Source organism: Thamnophis sirtalis, unplaced genomic scaffold, assembly GCF_051295495.1.
Source record: "Thamnophis sirtalis isolate CommonGarterSnake01/CBP01778 unplaced genomic scaffold, rThaSir2_p1.2 scaffold_4, whole genome shotgun sequence".
NCBI lineage: Eukaryota > Metazoa > Chordata > Lepidosauria > Squamata > Natricidae > Thamnophis > Thamnophis sirtalis.
The window spans coordinates 90343230-90355152 of NW_028261384.1; the positions used below are offsets into that span (position 1 = coordinate 90343230).

Here is an 11923-nt window from a genome sequence, read left to right on the forward strand (position 1 = left end):
CAGCAAATCCATCAACTCCACTGAAGTTCCACAACTTCCTGACTGCTGGAATTTGCAGCAATACAGACACTTCAAGGACAAGTATGATGGACTGGCAGTATCCGACAAGAAGGTGGGTTGTGAGTACTATGCAAAACCCATGTTCTCGTTAGAGAAAGGTATTCATGTTTCTAGAGAGTGGAAACATTTCCAGGTTGTGCCATCAGGGAAAACCAAGGACACACAACAAGCATCGCTCAGAAAAAAATTAAGGGAACATTTTCAATCAAAAGCACACTTTATTTGCATGGAGAACAGTAAACAACAGGAGCAGGAAGCTTTAACCAAATCCCTGGATAAGTTAACTGAGAAATATTTATCCAGTATTTGCACAATATTTTCTACTGTTTACGATCTGGCACAAAGATATAATCCATTCTCAGACATCAAAGCGCAGGTAAATTTGCTAAATACGGTTGGAGTGGATGTGGGAGTTGGCTTGCATTCACGGAGATCTGCAGTGAAAATAGTTGAATTCATTGCGAACCAAATCAAGACCACCGTGTTTTTCAGGATTATTGCAAATAATCAAAAGGTGTGCCTAATAGTCGATGAAGCCACAACACTTTCAATGAAAGTAGTGCTGATAGTTTTTGTTAGAGTTGAGGATCCAGAATGTCCAGCAATCGTCTTCGTTGAGCTTCTGTAATTACAGAAACAAGAAGCGGAGATCATATATTCCACATCGATGGGAAGCTTGCATAAAGTTGGATTTACCACCGAATATCTACGGAAGAATTTAATCGTTTTCTGCTCCGATGGTGCCAACATTATGCTTGGAAGAAAATCTGGAGTCAGCGCCAGAATAGCTCAAGATTTCCCAAACATCGTCATCTGGTACTGCTTGAACCACCGCCTGCAACTTGTGCTGGATGATGCAATAAGAGAAGTGAAGCAGATCAAGCACTTCAAGATCTTCCTTGATAAAATACACATCACCTTCCACAAATCCTGCAAGAGCCAGAATGACCTCTTCCAAATCTCCAAACAATTGGGCATAGAAATTGTGAAGAGTTTTGGGACCAAGATGGGCTGCCTGTAATTTAAGGGCAACCATAGCTGTGTGGCGTGCTTATCCAGTGCTACATCAGTTTTTTCAGGGCAATGAAAAATTTCCAGGCATGGCTTCCCGTTTTGAAAATCTAAATTTTTGGAAGGATTTGGCCCTCATGATTGATATCCTAAATGAGATTTCTCTTCTGTCAAATGCCCTACAGGGGAGAGAAACAAATATCATAGCTGAAAAGTAGTATTGTGAACAATCAATGCTTTTGAAATGCTTAGACAGAGCAGAGCAGATAAGAAACAGAACTTGTGTTTAGCACTTGTGGAAGTGCTAAAAATACAAGCCTTCAAAAACATCAATTTAGCTCCAAATCAACAATTTGTTGCCATTCCTCATGACAAGCTTCTGTCAAGCATCATCACCAATTTGAAGAAAAGGCTGATGGATTGCGACCATCTAAGAACAGGTAGCCTATTGCCAGCCACAAACAAATTACACTTTATCACATATTTGGAGCCAGATTACTGGAACATTGAAGATGTAGTCGTTCCATGGGCTGAGACAGAGGAAGCATTGGTTGCATTTGGCAGTATTTTTAATTATGAAATTAATTTGAACGACTACAGAGATTTTTTGGAAAATGTGCTGAAAAATCCAGACAAGTATAAAATTCTTGACAGTATCAGAAAAGCTAGAGATATTGTCAGGACAATTGTTGTTAGTTCAGCAGAGGTGGAGAGGGGGTTCTCAAAAATGAACCTCATATGTTCAGAGCAAAGAACATGCCTAATTGTTCCAAACATAAGTAATCTAATGGTGATAAGTGTTGTTGGCATACTGTTGAGAGATGGGACCCAATTCCTGCAGTGAAAGTTTGGCTCAGAGCGCACCACCACACGGCTGATGATCCTTGAGTAAAGATCAGGAAAGCTGCAACAGAGGAATCTGGAAGCCTAAGAACAGTATGGAAATTTCAACAACCAGGAAAGCAATAACACAAGTAAGTACTTGAGTGTATCTCTTTCATTGTGTTATTCTTATGTAAGATGTAAGTGCAAGCAATTAAAGTCTTGCTTTCTGTGTCTCTCCTTTGTGCAGGTTGTTGGAGCAAAGTGATAAGGTGGTGTGCAGAAAACTGTCAAGCCAGTGAGATCCTTCCTTTGTAAGTAGCTGTCTTTATTGCTGAGTGTGCTCTGTGCTGTGTTCATCCTTGAGATAGTGAAGTACAAGCAATTAAAGTCTTGCTTTCTGTGTCTCTCCTTTGTGTTGGTTGTTGGAGCAAAGTGATAAGGTGGTGGTGCAGAAGACATAAAAAGGACAGTAATTTTCCTTTTCTATTATTTTGTGTGCTAGTTTCATCCTAATGCAGTACATTCAATTAAAGTCTTGCTTCTGTGTCTCTCCTTTGTGTAGGTTATTGGAGCAAGGTGGTGAGGTGGTGGTGCAGAAGATGCAAAAAAGGACAATAATTTTCCTTTTCTATTATTTTGTGTGCTGGTTTCATCCCAATGCAGTGTATGCAATGAAAGAATTCATTTCTGTGTTTCTTCTTTGTGTAGCCCATTCATTGGAGTCAGTGATACTGAAGACTGGCAAGAACAGTCATCTTCCTTCTGTAAGTAACTCTTTTATTGTTTTTGTACTTATTTTAATCTTACTGTAGTTCATCCATTGGGGCAAAGAATTCAGTGACATCGTCTTGGCCACTCCCACCCGGTCACATGGCCGGCAAGCCACTCCTACCCGGTCACATGGCTGGCAAGCCCCACCTACCCGGTCACATGGCCTGCAAGCCACTCCCACAAAGCAGGCCACACCCACAGAGTAGGTTCCAAAAAATTTTGAAACCCACCCCTGATGCAGATGCACATTTCCTTACATATCTCTTACCTTGTCAGAAGTGAGTTTTATTTTACCTAACCAATTTATTCCCTATTCCAAGTGAGCATTTCCACTTCCTGGCCTCCAGTCAGGCTCAAATACCCAAGAAAGACACATTGTGATTCTTCCAAGCAGAATTCTTTATTGTTTCTCGCCTATAGACAGAATCTTGCCAAACCAAAGCAGATAACCCCCTAAAGCATACACTGTACTTGGGGAATTATTAGGGAGGAACCACCTTCATCATTTCTCTCTCACCAACTATCTGAACTGAGGTGTCTCTTACTCTTCTCGAATGCACTCCTTCCCTCCTGGGAATCCAGATTACATTCTATTATATTTCCAACTTCAGATGTCAAACAGAAATAAATCCTTCTCGAATATTCAGATTCCCAATAGGTTAACAGTAGAATCAATTAGGATCACTTGAAGGCACATGGCCTAATCTTTGCTAACTATTGCTGTCCCCAACTCTAATTCTCTGTGAATCAATGAGTGAATTGCTGAGGAGAGAAACATTCTCTCCAGATACACACCAGAACAACTAGACACAAGGACAGTTTTTCCCTGAATGCCATCACTCTGCTAAACAGCTAATTCCTACAAGACTGTCAAATTATCTACTAAGACTGTATTACTATTATTCTTCTCTTCCTTCCCAGTACCTATCTCTTCCCACTTATGACTATAACCAAGCTGCTTGTATTTTTACAATTTATATTGTTTTATTTGTTTCCTAGTGTAATTTGATTGCTTATTAGTAACCGATGCCTATCACTAAGTGTTGTATCTTATGATTCTTGATGAATGTATTCTGTTATTTTTCTTATGTACACTGAGAGCATTTGCACCAAAGACAAATTCCTTTTGTGTCCAATCAGACTTGGCCAATAAATAATTCTATTCTATTCTATGTAGGTGAAGGAAGAGTTCATACAACATTGATGCTCAACCTTGAACACAGAGAGATGATAGGTTTGCAAAGGAGGGAGGGAGTGGCAGAGAAATCAGAGTTAACTGATTTGATCCACTTCTTCCTGCAATTTTAACTGCTTAATTTGGAAGTTATGGCAGTAAGACAGACCAATATTTCAGGAATTCTTTCTTCAACATTTACCAAGGATACCTACTCCACCTGACTATTTCTTTCTCAATGCTTTTAAAATTGACATATAAATACACTGAAAGTTGGCATGCTGCAAAGCAATGTGTCAATTCTTGTATCATCTATTTTTACCAAGAATGTCTCTAGGCCCCACATAAGCTCCAGAGGTATTTTTAGAAAGTTATGGATGGCTGCAGTTCACAAGAAGGCTTTGTTTGGAAATGTCATCACTGCCCAGCCAAAAAGATGAAGATAAACTACAAGCAGCAGAGATACTGGGGAGGAGGAAAAGAAAGCATCTCACTTACTTCATCTTTTGATAAATGACTATTTTGTGCTTGACTAAGGGACCACTAAGGCAATCATTCTGGGAAAAGATCCATAGCATACTCTTAATGTTTGAATGGGGAATTGATAATAGGTAGGCTTTGGTTCCAAAAGCTCTCCCTGGGCTAAGAAGTTGAACCCACTCTGGATCAACCATTAAGGAAATGAATAAGCCCATACCTATGCATCTAAGAAGACTACAGAGGGTGTGTCATTCCTACCCCCCCACCTCCACCCCCCACTATCAGGCATGCCAATTGAGCTTATAGGAAAAATTTTAAAATGAAATATACTGTTCAAAATTTGGGGAAAATGTTGCACAGTTTGATTGGTTGTAGAAATAGATTGTTACCCAATGGTAATGTATATACCTTTCAAGATATCCCAGCTTGCATCTGATGGTTCATCTGGAGAATGCATATGCATCTGAGATAATGCTGGGAAATTTTATTTTTTTAAATGGGTTAAGGTTCTATGTACCTTTTAAGTAGTAGCTAACTTAAACAAATTAACTAGTGCTACTTCGTATCTCCATACCAAATATGTATTAAAAAATCTGCTCCAAACCCCTAAACCAATACCATCTCTCCCTTGATGAGGTTTTTTTGACTGCCATATCAAATTTACATTGGCTGAAAGCAGCTGTAAACTCCCCCTTTCATTAGAAGAGCAGTGTGACATTTGCCTATCCTCAGCACATCCCAGCAACCCAATATAGTGTGGGAATAATAAATCCCATCTATTTACAAGACATACAATAGAAAAGTGCTATATAATTTTTATTGTTTACAGGTAATCCTTGTCTTACGATGATACTTAAGGCCAGAATTTCCATTACTAAGCTGTGTAGTTGTTGAGTGAGTCATGCTCAATTTTACAACCTTTTGGGATATAATTGTTGAACAAATCAGTGCAGCTGTTAAGTGAATCGCATTGTCACTAGGTAAATCTGGCTTCTCTCGTTGACTTTGTCAGAAGCTTGCTGGAAAATGGAAATCACTTTCTCCCAGGATGCTGCGATGGTCATAAATGCATGCTGTTTGCCAACTGCCTGAATTCTGATCACATAACTGTGGAGACACTGCAATGGTCATAAGTGCAAGGATTAGTCATAAGTTACTTTTTTCAGTGCTTTTTTTTAACTTTGAAACAGTTGCAAAATGAATGATTTTAAGCCAAGGACTACCTGTACTGTCTTGACTGTTTTTAGGCAGAATGCATTAGATCAAGTTTTTAAACGAAAATAAAATAAAATTAGAAATATTTATGTTAATTCATGTTATTTTTCAGATACATAAGCTATTTCCTATAATTCTTTTTACTACATTTTTGTTTTTGTTTCTCATGATTGACAACTTCTAAGAGATTCTTTTTTAATAAGCAATTTTGAATAAAAGATTTAATTTGCAATCAGGCACTTTCCCTTTGATCTGGAGCCCAAGCAGGTAAAATGTTCAGCACTGCAATTCATAGCTGCCATCTAGTGTCATTCCAAAACCCAGCCTGTTCTATTTGTTCACAGTTCCTTTCCATTGGCCGTAGTCTAATACATCTGGCCAACTAGCCAGAAAAAAATAAGCTGATCAATATTGAGATCATTGTTATATAGAGGTCTATTTCTAAGTCTGTGTCTGTCTTGTGGTGTTGTTGCACTTTCAAAAGACAAAAATTTCCATCCCTATAATATTTCTCTTGTATATGTCAAATCACTGCATGTACAATTCCAATAATAATTGACATTGCCAGTTCTTAAGAAAAACCATTCCCAAATCTGATGTGCTTGCCATGCTAACTGGATATTGAATACCAAGTCTTCTGGAGAGTTGGGCTAGAAAAAAATGCAAGAAGATCGCAGCTACTTTGTACCCATAACTTCAGTTCCCATCACAAGTCCTGGCCCTATCCTATGCAGTTCTTTTATTCCAACAAATGATTGGAACTTTCTCATTGCCTCTGTTTTAGACATTTTGCAATTTCTTGTTTAAATAATTGGAAGGATACACCTCTCATTTCTTAAATGCTACAGCAGTAAAATATCTGAATGATCCTTATGTATTTTCTTTGGAATTTAGGGTAGACTTGTATATTTACACTAATTTGGAAAGGAACTTACTAAGACACTCAGGACAATAGAAAGTTTCTTTATTTCTTTATTTTCTCTATTTTATTTTATTTTTATTTCTTTATTGTAGGCCAGCACAAGGAGGTAACAGATAGAAGATCATTAAAGAGAGATCCAACCTAAAACTAAAGAGAAATTTCCTGAAAGTAAGAACAATTAATCAGTGGAACAGTCTGCCTGGGGAATTTGCAGATGTTCCATTACTGGGAAATTTAAAATGTTTCTATTATTCTAAGTTCTTTCAGTTTCTATTATTCTATGCTCTTACAAAAAACATTTTCCTACTTCCCAAAAGATACACCCTGTGTGTAAAGATATCCTCTATTAATAATGTTGCCCACTCAAGACTATAAGATGGAAGACAGCAGAAGCACTGAAATTGCTCATTAACACCTAGTATTCGTGAAGGAGGCAAAGCAAGAATAAAGATCACTAGACTCCTATTATACCCACTGCAGTTTTTTTCCCGTGATTCACATTGTAATTAAGTTGCTTCCCCCTCCTTTCTGCTATAATGATTTCCAAACGTGTGTCTTGTATATTAGTGCAACTTTTATACATATTGTCAGTTCTTCTCCCCCTTTTTAATCATGAGGAAATCTGGTAAGCACACTGCTTTGCAGTTTGGAGCCTCAGAATGGATTCCCTGGGCAGCTTGTTACGTTACAAAAATCTTGCTGAGCCTTGCCGTAGCAATGCCCTTCTTTAAAAATTTCTCCTTCTGTGTTGCTAGTGAAAGCATAGAAGGCCAGCTGTTCTTCTCAGTTGTTATAGCCCCTGGGCACACCAGTGTCCCTACAAAATCTTCCCTCAATGCCTTCTAGGGTTCATGCTTTGCCTGAATTTTTTGGTTGATATTGTAATATTAAAAAAAGAATAATTAAAAATGCCGGCCGCCGGCATCTTCTTTATTTTCAAAAATGGATCCCATAATCTTTCCTACAAAGTCCAGTTGATGGGAAATGGCATCCCAGTGCTTTGTTTGATAATGTTCTCGGCTTCCCAGAAAAAAAAGGTAAGTGTTTATTAACATATATAAAGATCCATCCATCCATTTTCATATATATATATATATATACATCATATACGAACAGAAAGAAAAATTTAATATAAAGGAATGGAAGACTGAAATCTTTATTATAAAACAAATACCTTGATGTGTTCCCTTCTTTCATTTTTTCATTTCATTTCCAATACAATATTTAATTTGGAAGAAAAGACAATAATTGTAATGCTTGTAACATTAATATCTGAATGGGATTAATAATAATACAATATCCATTTCTTAACTATATTCAACATTTTAAGGTGCCCTAATAATACAATACCAAAAATCTAGTGTACTATACAAATATCATTATTGAAACAATATATTTTATGAAAACTGAGAAAATGAAACAATAGATGGCTGGATTAAATATGTTAAAGAACTGAGCTACTGCATTTCTGTATTAACATTTTATGTATATGTTTTTAGTTTCTTCCAATGTCACTCTTTTAATCACTACTATGTAATTATTTTCTTATTTTATTAACACTATTATATTTTTGGTTGTATCTTATCGTATCTTTAGGTTGTTATATTTATCAATCACTAAATATATAAAAAAGAACAAAGGCAAAACTAAGCAAGATAAACATGGAACAGCCTGCTGCCCAGAGACACTGAGGAGCATTCTGGTTGATTGGTGGTTATATTCCCTGTGACATAACTGAGTAAATTCAACTCAACACCCCAATTCACAAATTAGTTTTTAAATGTCCCCTTGATTCAAGTGACTCAAGTGTTATGTTGGATCTTACCCCCCAGCATACACATTCTTAAAATTTCAAGTACAACAAATCATGAAGACATTAGCTGAGCAATTGTGTGTTAGAATATGTCACAAAACTTATGGTTCTAAACCAATATTGCACAGGAGTTGCAAGTTTATATACATTGAAAAACAAATTGGGAAAGCGTTCAAAACATGGCTTTTGAATTTATTTCCAACCACTTTTTCAGAAGCAGCCCATAAGAGGCATCTGTATTTTCTTTTCCATAAAGGAGAAACAAAATACCCCTTGGGTATGGGAAAGTATTTCTTCTCTCCCCTTGCACTACATGATGTATATGCATGCAACTGGACAGGGTGAGTCTGGCTGCACAAGGTCTCTTATGGGTCTCTTAGAATATGGGGTGCTGTGGGGGTGCCTTGAATAGAGCCACTGTCAATATTTGGAGTCCCTGCTCAACTGCCTCTCCCATTGGGATACAAAGAGAGACATTTTTAGGATTTCTTTTTCACAGCCCCAGTTGTTTCCAGCCTATTTTCAGACTTAATTGTTCTTTTGCTGGCTTATTCCTCTACATCAAATCTGATCCCATTCTGTTCAATTTTAAGTCCTTTATTATTATCTAAGAGGCAGAGCCCCATCCCCTTTCAATCGTTTACTTCCAATATTTAGTTGAGTTTCAAAGTATTTTTTAAATAGCAATAGCAGTAGACTTATATACCGCTTCATAGGGCTTTCAGCCCTCTCTAAGCGGTTTACAGAGAGTCAGCATATTGCCCCCAACAATCCGGGTCCTCATTTTACCCACCTCGGAAGGATGGAAGGCTGAGTCAACCCTGAGCCGGTGAGATTTGAACCGCTGAACTGCTGATCTAGCAGTAGCCTGCAGTGCTGCATTTAACCACTGCGCCACCTCGGCTGCAAACATCCAATAGTACATACTGAATCAGCTAAAGCTGAGAATTGGATCCATGTGGCAACTATTCTCTCCCTCCTCCACTACCCCCCCCCCCTTGCTCTGCTTAGGCTATTATGGCCCTGCTATATATTTGTCATTGGGAAAGAAAAAGCAAACTAAGCAATGAATAGTTCATTTTTGATTTTCTAGTTGTAAGTTCTCTTTCTTTACTGCCTTTAGCAGTTCAAAGAAGCCTTTGTGTTGAGGTACTGGCAAGAGTAAAATGCATTTCTATTTAATTGATCTTATTAAACTACTTATAAGCTAGTTAGTGGTCCTTCTGGGATATTACTGTCCTTTTCTTGTCCTTGTTTTCCAAATCTATGTCCTGGATTTTTAGCATCCTCTACCATCAATTTCCAGAACTCCACCTATTTTTCAGGCAATTTCTCTGGTCTCCCACCAATTCTATTGTTCAAGAGGGAAAGACAAAAATGCTCCCCCTTCACTTTGACTGGGAATAAAGAAAGTCTTGTGTTTGCTCTGTAGCCTCATTAGTCTCTGATTCCCTTCAGCTGAGTCTGATGTCATAATGTTCCCCAGGCTCTCTGGCTATTAAACATTGAAAGGTGGCATAAGACATGGGCTCCAAGTAGTTTGGCCGATGGTCAGTTTACCCACAACAAGAGTATTACAATGGAATTTCTTTCAAAATCTATCCAAAATCCACTTTGCCCTATTCATTTCTCCCAATCCCGGGTTAAGTGGATTTGAGGTCAACAGTTCAAATTCAGCTGCAGGTCACTGTGAGTGAGAGTTATTCTCGGTGCTGCTTTAATCTACTTTTAAGCTCTTGTTAATTGGTCCCAGAGTGGCTTCCTTGGCAACAGTGAGACTGCCAAAATGAAAACAAGACCCTGTTGTTCCACCATTAAGTACTATAAAATGATGTGACTAGCTTGATATTACAATCAGGCATGGACCTGGTTATTTTAAATCCATGTATGAGCTGTGGCTCACTCTGTGTTATAAAGGCAAGGTGGATGCACAGCTAATAAGATATATAAGAACTTCATTACCATTTTCTAGTAAGAAACCAGCAGGAATACCATCTAACATCAGAATTCAATCCACTCAGACTGCAGAGAAACTTCTGAAGGGGAAAAAAAGGCTAGGAAGACATCAACAAGGAAGATCAAAGAAGCAAAGAGAAGCTACTCTGAAAAACAAAGAATTGGTTCTCAGCTAATATATCAGCAAATGTGTGGGGAAGCCTGAAGAACATCATTGGCCACAGATCTCCTTCCCTTATTGAAGAGAATCATCGACTGGGGGATGACTCAAATGTGTTCTGTTGTAGGCTTGAGAGGAGATCCCTATCATCTACCACTATCTTCTCCACCTCAAATACACCAACAATAACCAAATCTCCTACATCTATCTCCAACCCTCTGCCCCACCCCATCCTTTTCATAGAAAAAAAAGATACAAAAAGCACAAGTACCAGACAGAGTAACGCCTTCTTGCTTGAAAATCTATGCTGAAAATTGGCCTCCATCTTCACCTGCATCTTTAAAAAAAACACAGGAGATGAGAAATGCCCCCCCTTCTTTAAATACTTTACTATCATCCCAGTTTTCAAGAAATCCTCCATCAAGGAGCTGAGTGACTTTGAGAGATTAGTGCTGCCCCACCTGAAAATCAGCACAGATCCACTGTTAGATCCCTTGCAGTTTGCCCAATGGATAAATAGTTCAGTAGGTCAGATGCTGTCAATATGGCACTGCACTACATCTTGCCAAATTTTGAATCTCCAGGGACTTATGCAAGGGTTCTTTCTATAGACCTCAGCTTGGCATTCATTCTAGAAATACTTCATTCCAAATTGATTCAGCCTAACTGTACATGTCCATACTTACAGGTGGATTATTAGCTTTTTGACAAATAGGAAGCCACAGATGAAGCCAGGGAAAATCACATCAAGCACTGGGTCTATTAGCACAGGTATCTCCCAGGACTGTGTGCTTTCTTTGTTGCTCTTCTCTCTCTACACCAATGACTTCATTTCTAAGCATCCTTCTGTTAAAGTACCAAAGTTTGCAGATTATACAATAGTCATTGGTCTCAATCAAGATAGTGATGAGCATGCATTTAGAAAGGAGCTTGAACAAATTCACCTTGTGGAGCGAAACATGCTTAAAGATGTAGAGATGAGAGTGGATTTTAGAAAGAGCCCTCCTACTCTACCATTACTTACTATATTTGACAGCACAGAATCAGCAATAGAATTCTTCAGGTTTTTTAAAATGGACTATTCCATTTAAATGAAATAGTTGAAGACTTAAATAAAGTGGTGTTGAAATTCATATGGCAGGGGGGGAAAGCAAGAATAAAAAGCAAAGTGTCGCAGGATGCTAAATCAAGTGGAGGGTTCGGATTACCTGATTGGGAACTATACTACCAGGCAGCTAGTCTAACGTGGATTAAGGAATGGGTAATGTTAAGAAATAGTAGGCTTTTGAATCTAGAGGGTCACGACTTGCTGTTGGGATGGCATGCTTTTTTATGGTATAAGGGAACTAAAGCGCATGATTATTTTAGGAGGCAACATTTAAGAGAGGCTTTGTTATTAAACTGGGAGAATGTTAAGAGGCTACACTATTTAAAAATTCCAGTCTGGATATCAACCATTGAAGCTTTTTCATATTCAATAACATATAAGAAGGAACAAACAGTTGGATATGCTGAGCTATTAAATACAGAGGGTGA

At 38.1% G+C, this 11923-nt stretch overlaps 1 pseudogene; it reads left to right on the top strand.

Moving 5' to 3' along the window:
* Positions 1–286: 286 nt before the first annotated feature.
* Positions 287–2195, top strand: LOC148045971 (E3 SUMO-protein ligase KIAA1586 pseudogene; annotated as a pseudogene).
* Positions 2196–11923: the final 9728 nt, after the last annotated feature.